We start from the raw sequence: 8633 nt of genomic DNA on the forward strand, positions 1-8633 counted from the left end.
GCTGGGATTAGGAGTTCCTTAAACATTGCTTGAGTTTTCAAACTCAAATGCTTCCAGGGGCCAGGGCCATGCGGGTAATGAATGACAACCCCTAAATGATAATCTTTTACTTTCTTCTCCTTCTTCTTCTTTTTTTTTCTTTTGCAGAGACAAGTGAACATTTATTTTTGTGCCTTTCTCCCTACGTGTATTTCAAGTCTTTTTCAAAACAAGACCCCAGGAATCTCCAGATTCAATTATGTCCCTGGGCTTGGTCGACTGCTGCAGGAGTCTTAGGGAGTCTTGTACAAAAGCTAGAGTTACTCAGTTACCAACATTAAACCCCGGGATAGAAGATGCAGCAAAGCAGGACGGCTTCCTCCATGGAATGTGCTGATTTCAGACGAGGCGGCAGTCAATGTAGAAAACGCTGGAATTTTTCCTGGGAACTGGACTGTGAAGAGAGGTGCTTGCCATGAACATAAGCTACTGTCTTCTTCTTCTTTTTTTTTTTTTTCGAGACAGAGTTTCGCTCTTGTTGCCCGGGCTGGAATGCAGTGGCGCGATCTCGGCTCACTGCAACCTCCGCCTCCTGGGTTCAAGCGATTCTCCTGCCTCAGCCTCCCAAGTAGCTACGATTACAGGCATGTTCCACCATGCCCGGCTAATTTTTGTATTTTTAGTAGAGACAGGGTTTCTCCATGTTGGTCAGGCTAGTCTCGAACTCCCAACCTCAGGTGATCCGCCCGCCTCGGCCTCCCAATGTGCTGGGATTACAGATGTGAGCCACCACAGCTGGCCAGCTATTTTCTTTTCTTTGACCCTTCCTTTCCAGTTTTTGAAGATAAAGCAGGAAATAATCTCTGAAGATACTCGATAAAAATTTCCCCCCAAAACACAAAAACACATGCTTCCACTTCATTGATAAAAATTACTGCAGTTTGGCACCTGGGTCTAGTTCAGTTGGTGGATGAGCTGATTGATGCGTTCACCCCGATAGCCAGCTGTGCCCAGCTCCTTGAGGAAGCCCACTTTATTTTGGGTAGCATGATGAACCACTGAGAGGTGGAAAGGGCGCAAGAACCATGAGATCTCCTGGAAATGCTTCCCTGGGAGGGCAGTTTCATGAATGAGGTCTTCCAAACAAATGAGCCGAACTTCGCCATGTGCTCCTCAATCACTGTGTTGTGTGTCAGAGGGATGGTCTTATTCTTGACCTTGGCTTGTCCATGTTTCAAAGTGAGTTCCCGGACACACTTCAGATTTGGAAATCCCCAGGTCACATAAGGTTCCACTATACACAGCATTTGTAGGTTCTAGGTGGTGACTTTTACAAAGACACCACTAAAAATTTTCTCTAGGCGAAGTCTTGCAATGGTTCTCTGTACCAGTAAACTCACGCTATCAGTCCTTTCTATGTGTACAACAAAGGCCAAGGAACGTTTATCTGGCAATTCCAAGATGTGAGGTTTTACTACTAGTCGTCTGAGACACACCTCATCATGTTTCTGCCAGCAGGAATCATGTAGGAATGATTCCAGTTGTTTAAATCTGAGCCCTTTTCCTTTCCTCTGCTCCTTCTTTGCCAAACTGCCTGCTTTGCCTGGGTGGCTTTGAGGGCTTGATAAGCCTTCCTCTTTTTCAGGAGATTTTCTAGAACCAAAGGAGTTTTTCTTTGCTTTTGCTCCACCATCTTTCTAGTGTTGCTCTTTTACTTTCTTCTTAATTGAACAGCAACAAAATCAGCATAAGCTTATTGATAAATGTCAAGTGGCACTTTCATCCTATTGGGAAGAAGAGAGAATGTTGGGGATATTGTAAAATCAACTGCAAATACCCATCTAAAGAGGGTGTCTACTACTCAGTGATAACCAATTATTGCCGATCTGACTTTTTAGGAAGGACTCCTTATCTTTTTATGTCTAAAATGCTCATAGATAATTCAAATTTCAAAAATCACTGTGCTGATCAATGCTGTTTATGGGGGGGAAATGTTCTGTGCTGGCTTTCAGTGGCCAGGTGATGACCACTAAGTGAGACATGTATTATTGGGGGAAAACATATATTTTTGCAATTAATAAGAGTCTCTTTTGCATCCCTTTCCATCCAGAATTCTCTCTCGTATTTTAGCTCTCATAACACTGAATCTATAATTATTTACTAAATGCATTGTTTCTTCTAGTTTTCTCTTGACTAGAAGGTAGATTGAAGAAGGCAAGGAATTAGATTTCTGAGGTCCCCAGGTCAGTGTTTCTTAAATTTGAGTTCAGCAGAAGAGTCTCTCAAGGTCTTAGTAGCAGGGATTCTGATTCATTGAATCAAGGTGAATCCCACATATACACTTTTTAAAAAAATACAATTTCAAGATGATTTGGTTGCAGAATAAATCTCACATGACACTTTGAAAAATGCCTTAAAGCAGTGGTTGGGCTCTTCTATTTTTCTCCTTTGGCCAGGACCTATGGACTGTTCAGTTTGCACACATTTCCTTCCTTCCTTTCCTTCCTTCCCTCCTTCCTTCCTTTCTTCCTTCCTTCCTTCCTTTCTTTCATTTCTTTCTTTCCTTCTTTCTTTCTTTTTTGACAGAGTCTTGCTCTGTCGCCAGGCTGGAGTGCAGTGGCGAGATCTTGGCTCACTGCAACCTTTGCCTCCTGGGTTCGAGCAATTCTGCTTCAGCCTCCCAAGTAGCTGAGACTACAGGCACGTGCCACCATGCCCAGCTAATTTTTGTGTATTTTTAGTGGAGACAGGGTTTCACCACGTTGGCCAGGATGGTCTTGATCTCTTGACCCCATGATCTGCCCGCCTCGGCCTCCCAAAGTGCTGGGATTACATGTGTAAGCCACCGCGCCTGGCCTGCACACATTTTCATAAATAAATGTGCTCACTCAGTCCAGGTGGATCACAGGTAAAGAAGGCCAGTTTTGTATCATGCTCTTCTCCTCCTGCTTGATGGAGTGGGAACAGAGGTGAGGCAGGGCACAACCAGGCTCCATGACCCACTGCTCTATGTTATCTAGCACAGAGCTGGGTCCCTTTATAGGATACTGTTTACTGTTCTTTGTTTTAAAAATTTACTGTTACACCAATGCATAATTTTAAAATTCTCACTGTTAGGAGAGTGATCAAAAGAAGCCAACTTGCTTTCTTACTTTCCTGGTCAATAGCAAGAATTCATGTACGATTTGAAGCTCCTGCAGCATATTAACCCAAACAAAGCATTGGTAAGCCAGAGACAGTGCAACCTTCCAGGTACGATTCTAATTGTTCCAGGAAAAGGCCAGTTCTGTGTGATATGAGTGCTCAAAAAAAATTATTTTTTTGGTAAACTGGTATTGTCTATTCCTTACTTCAGATGGAAAAGTAACATTTGTGTAAAGCAGCATTGTAAACAGAGATGTCCTTCCTTCCTTCCTTCCTTCCTTCCTTCCTTCCTTCCTTCCTTCCTTCCTTCCTTCCTTCCCTTCCCTTCCCTTCCTTCCCTCCCTTCCTCCCTCCGTCCCTTCCTTCTTTCTTTCCTTCCTTTCTTCTTTCAACAGGGTCTCACTCTATCACCCAGGATGGAGTGCAGTGGTGTGATCACAGCTCACTGCAGCCTGGAACTCCAGGGCTCATGTAATCCTCCTGCCTCAGCCTCCCAAGGAGCTGGGACTACAAGTATGCACCACCATGTTTGGCTAATTTTTAAAATTTTTTATAGAGACAGGGTCTCACTCTGTTCCCCAGGCTGGTTTCAAACTCCTGACCTCAAGCAATCCTCCCACCTCATCTCCCAAAGCCAACATGCCCAGCCCTTTTCTTAAATACTCATATAGGAAACTTTGTTACCTTTATTGCCAACAAAGAAGAAATATTGTCAGGATTAATATACCCATGAAAATCTAATTCTGACCTCTGCCAAGCACAGTAATAAGGGGGAAATGTATTTTCACTATTAAGTATAACTTTCTTTACAAAATCTCTGATTTTAAATGATTGCCTGACATTCCATCTTGGCATCTTTAGCCAAATTACCAATTTTTCATTGTTTGTTCTGTTTTGTTTTTGAGACTGAGTCTCCCTCTGCCGCCAGGCTGGAGTGCAGTGGCTCGATCTCGGCTCACTGCAACCTCCGACTCCCTGGTTCAAGCGATTCTCCTGCCTCTGCCTCCCGAGTAGCTGGGATTGCAGGCATGTGCTACCATGCCCAGCTAATTTTTGTATTTTTAGTAGAGACGGGGTTTCACCATGTTGGCCAAGCTGGTCTCGAACTCCCGACATCGTGATCCACCCGCCTTGGCCTCCCAAAGTGCTGGGATTACAGACATGAGCCACCATGCCCGGCCTAATTTTTCATTGTTAATGAACCACTTTGACAGGGAAATTCACAGATTTTCTTTCCAGGTAAGCTAGAAGGCTTTCACATAAATACTCACTTAATTCCATCGACAACCTGGAAGGAGGGCTTTGTTTCTCATTCTACAGGTAAAGATGCTAAGGCTCAGTGAGGCTAATAAAGTTTCTCAAAATCACAAACCAAGTCAGAGCAAGAGCAGACATCAGCCATGCCTTAACTGTATACTACTTTGCAGAGGGCATATCAATTGAGATTCTTTTTGTTGCAGTTAACAAGAAGCAGCGGGAGTTTTGTAGTAACTCTCAGAGTGGATGGGAAGTTAGACAACTGAAGAACCAAGACAAGTCTTAGAACAGCTTCCAGATATCTAGCCAGCAGGATCCTCTCTGGGCTTCTCTTTAGAATGAAAAGCTCAAAAGTTGTCTTCCTTGTCTTAATTCGGCTTGCTGGCAATTCAAAGTACCAGGAGAGAAATTCCTATTGTCCCAAATGAAATCACACACTCCTTTGTTGGGGAAAGGCAGCAAAAGTCCTGATCACATTTAGTGCCACCAAGACTGCTTATCCCTGGGAGAAATGATTCCCCTATGTGAAATAAAGGTGCCCTTAGGAAGGGAAAATGGGTGCTGAGATATATCCTTCCTTCCAAAAAGTCAACAAAAGTCCACATGCACTGACTGAGGGAGTTAGTTATGTACACAAAAAGGAAAAGTCCATATGCAGTTGTCCTTTAGGACATCAACCTCTTGTGATACTAAGAATATTCCCTAATTTCTCTTAATAATCTATTATAGAGCTTTCATAACTGGATTCGCTCAGAGCCTTCATGAATGTCTTCTTATATCATGGATCCGAGACCACCAACTCTGATAAAATTTTTGCCGGTAGTTTTTACATAACTACTTTAGGCAAAAAATAGTACAATCGACCCTTGAACAACGTGGGGATTAGGGATGCCAACCCCTGTGCAGTGAAAAATCTGAGTATAAGTTTTGACTTCCCAAAAACCTAACTATTAGTAGCCTGCTGTTGACTGGAAACCTTATTGATAACATACATAACCAATTAATACATATTTTATATGGTATATGTATTAAATACTGTATTCTTATAATAAAGTAAGTTAGAGAAGAGAAAATATTATGAAGAAAATCATAAGGAAGAGAAAATACACTTTCTATTCAGTAAGTGGAAGGGGATCATCACAAAGGTCTTCATCCTCATCGTGTTCGTGTTGAGTAGGCTGAGGAGGAGGAAGAGGAGAGGTTGCTCTTGCTGTCTCATGGGTGGCAGAGGCACCACATATAAGTGAACAAGCACAGTTCAAACCCATGTTGTTTGAAGTTCAACTCTGATTTGATCTAAATGACCACCTCTGAGATTCCAAGAATGTCTATATTCAGAACACGATGCACAAAGACTTTTACTCACAGACGTCGTGATTTATAAAATGTGATATGCCCTCTCCTGTTCTTGGAAGTTTTGTCACATTTCTGACTCTGCATGTATCACTCAACTGCAACAGGATGAAGCAGTCTAGTCATAGTCCGAGCCAGGTAAGTCCCAACCACTCAGGTGGCAACAGACAGAGCTTGATGTCCAAAGAGTGTGACAAATGATCTTAGACTTCTAAATGAAATTTGTAGAGTGTCCTGATGGAAAAATCTAAGAATGAGAAATACCCTTCATTTCTAGTCAGGTTGAGAGTCAATATCAGAAAAGTTTGTCAGTGGTAGTAGGGTTCAGACCACTGAGCTGGAGTTCGGAGGCAAAACTCCAAGTCACTCATTCATGCTGTAAATGCCCCAAGAGTCTATAGAAAAGGCTGTCCCAGATAGGTGCCCTTTGTCAGTGGAACTTCTCCAGTCCACCTTGTACTTGGTTCACCAGTTACTTTAATTGTGGCTTTCCTAATTCATTGATCACCTGCATTTGGACTTTGTACTGTGAAGGGAAAATAAATCTTGGGACCCCAAAATCACTAAGCCAAGGGAAAAGTCAAACTGGGAACTACATCAGGCAAACTTGTCTCCCATTTTAATTCCTAAATAAGATAGCTAAAAATATGAGTTACCTCCCTCACAATTTGCTGACAAGGAAATTCACTGTAGACCTCAAGATCTTTACCCTAAAACAGTTCTGTTGAATTTCACAACTTATCTTCACAGGTACAAATTGTCATCCCTCTGCTCACCTGAGGCAAATGCATATCTGACTGCTTCTTCTGCCCTATTTATGTAAAAATGCAGATTCACTGAGCCAGTGTATTCAGTGAATACACCGTGTATTGTGTATTCAGTGAAAGGCTGATCAAGGACTCAAAAGAACACAGCCTTTTGTTTCTTATCTACCTATGACCTGGAAGGCCCCCACCATTATCCACTTAAAATTGTCCCACCTTACCTGACTGAACCAATGTACACCTTACGCATATTGATTGATGTCTCACATCTCCCTAAAATGTATAAAAGCAAGCTGTATCACAACCACCTTGGGCACATGTCATCAGGACCTCCTGAGGCTGTGGCATGGGTGTGTCCTTAACCTTGGTAAAATAAACTTTCTAAATTTACTGAGCCCTGTCTCAGATATTTTGGGTTCACAGTACCTTAGCCCCCTTCGCCAGAGCTGGCTTGCTTGTAACAAGCTCCTGGCTTTTGACCTTGGTTGTATGTCTGCTCTCCATCCTCTATGTCCAGTTCACTGTGGCACTAGACAGGGCACTAAGGGCACTCTGTTTTGGAGCCTGGCTGGACTCTCCTTCAACGAGGGGAAAATTGGACAAGGAGGAGCTAGGCCATCTGTAGGGATGCTGTATCCCTCCTGTTGACCCTCAGGGTCAGTCCTGGGACAAGCTGTGAGGAAGGGAGGAAAGCAGAGGCTGGAAATTGGCCAAAGCTTAACATTCGCCTGTGAATATCCCCACGTGGGTCAGCCTTTCAGCCTGGTGGATATTCTATCTGCTCTTCTTAACTTTACGAGCTCCTGAGGAGAGGTAATTGTAAGTTTACGAGCTCATGAGGAGAGGTAATTGTAAGTCTACATAGGAATTGAGGTGCAGCTAAATCATGTTTGTGACCTGGCTAAAAGTTTTGCTCTGAATTTTCCTCACATATATAATAGGCTTATTTAGCCTCAGTAATACAGTGGGATATTTGGGGAGGGAGAATAAATTAGATATAGTACTTCTTAATTCCTATTTTAAGAGTCTTTATTCTTAAAAGATTATCTTGTTTAAACATTCGGATTATATTCCTCTAAAGATATTTTTTAGTCTCTTTTTGGCCTTTCAAAAACTTCTGACAGTAATTTCTATGCACTTGGAAATTAATTCTTACAGGCGTTTGCAAAATGGTGCCCCAGGCTTTTACTGGACCATCAGGCATGATTTGTTTTGCCATTTACTATGTTCGTATTTCAACAATTACATTTAAAAAATATTTCTAAGTGGTTCTTCATAATTGCTTGTTCATGCGTCAGGTTTCTGACATTCTTCCTTATTTTTATAAAGACATTTATTGTGTTTATTTTTAATTCCCATTCTGTCTGTTCTACTGGTTCTGCTTTCTCTTTAGTAGGGTGTTCCGTTTATCGTCTGTCTGTTGCAGGCTGTTGTTCCTCAGATGTCACATAATTTCCCCCCCTCCCAGCTGTAAATTTATCTTTATTGCTTTGGGACAACAATAGTTCTATGGCAATACTTAGCTGTGGGTTTTTTTTTTTCTTTGAATGTAAAACACTTAGAATAGTGACTGGTGAAGAAAGCACTCAATACTTGCTAGCTAGGGTGTATTTTCTATGGCTATGTAACAAATTACCCCAGACAGCGGCTTAAAACTACACGTGTTTATTATGTCATAGTTCTATAGGTTAGAAATCTGCATGGATTCATCTGGGGTCTCTAGGTCAGGGAATCCATGTCAGGCTGGCCTCCTACATCTGGAGGCTCTGGGAAAGAATCCACTTCCAGGCTCATTCAGGTTGTTGGCAGAATTGCTTCTTACAGTTGTTAGATGGATTTAGTTTTTTCTTGTCTTCAGTTGGATCACTGTTACCTTCTAGAAGCTTCCCTCTGTTACTTGCCATGGGGCCCCTCCATTTCAGAGCCCCTGTACTGCCTCATCAACTCCTTCTCATGGTTGGAATAGCTCTAACTTTCTCTTTGGCTACTCTTTTAAATGAGTTTAAATGGCACATGTGATTAGACTGTGCCCACCTGGGAAACCCTCTCTTTTGCTTAATTCAAAGTCAGCTGTCTAGTGCAATAATTTGCTAGTGTGCCATCACAAAACACCAGAAACTGGGTGGTTTAAACAAC

General features: G+C 42.3%; 1 pseudogene; it reads right to left on the minus strand.

Annotated features, from left to right (window-relative positions):
* Positions 1-933: 933 nt before the first annotated feature.
* On the minus strand, positions 934-1675 carry LOC129035304 (large ribosomal subunit protein uL30-like 1; annotated as a pseudogene).
* Between the last annotated feature and the right edge of the window lie 6958 nt (positions 1676-8633).

The sequence above is a fragment of the Pongo pygmaeus genome, chromosome 3, assembly GCF_028885625.2.
Source record: "Pongo pygmaeus isolate AG05252 chromosome 3, NHGRI_mPonPyg2-v2.0_pri, whole genome shotgun sequence".
In the NCBI taxonomy this organism is placed as follows: Eukaryota; Metazoa; Chordata; class Mammalia; order Primates; family Hominidae; genus Pongo; species Pongo pygmaeus.